The sequence below is a fragment of the Vigna radiata genome, unplaced genomic scaffold (genome assembly GCF_000741045.1).
Source record: "Vigna radiata var. radiata cultivar VC1973A unplaced genomic scaffold, Vradiata_ver6 scaffold_460, whole genome shotgun sequence".
In the NCBI taxonomy this organism is placed as follows: domain Eukaryota; kingdom Viridiplantae; phylum Streptophyta; class Magnoliopsida; order Fabales; family Fabaceae; genus Vigna; species Vigna radiata.
The window spans coordinates 28,255-28,843 of record NW_014543990.1 but is presented as its reverse complement, the minus strand read 5'-3'; positions in this window follow the sequence as shown (position 1 = coordinate 28,843).

The following is a 589-nucleotide window of genomic DNA, read 5'->3' as shown; positions in this document are numbered from 1 at the left end:
CTGAATCTTTGTTGGTCCTTGAGAGACGACCTAGAAGTCACTTCCTAGTCTATACTGCATTCTTTTATGCTCATTAAATTTTGCATGGGGTGCGACCCCCACCAAAATTTTGGCGCCGTTGCTGGGGACCAATGGTTCGATTTTAGGTCTTTTGTTGTGTTAGTGTGTGTTGTGTTTTGTCATGTGTTATGAGTGTGATGTTCCGTTTTGTGTGTTTGTCATTGTGTGTTGCATTTAGGTAGCTTTAGTTGCATATTTTCATTGCATTCTTCTTTTCCCTCTTTCTTTTACATGTCTACCTATTCTGGTTTTGTGAATACTATTTCTTCTGCCTGTGCCTATGATTATGATTCTCCTGTTGATTTCTGTGTTGAGAACAGTAAGGTTCCTCCTCCATCTCATGAGAGGTCTGTTGAGACTTTGGCAAGTGCACCAAATCGCTCAAGTAGTAATACCGGTAAGACCGGATATCGTTTCCCAAGAGACTTCGTTATTACTCTACAATCGTATAATTACTAACTAATTCAAGTTAAAGAATGATTCCATTTTTGGTTGGTATTATGCAATGAAAGTAAAATTTATGCATAAG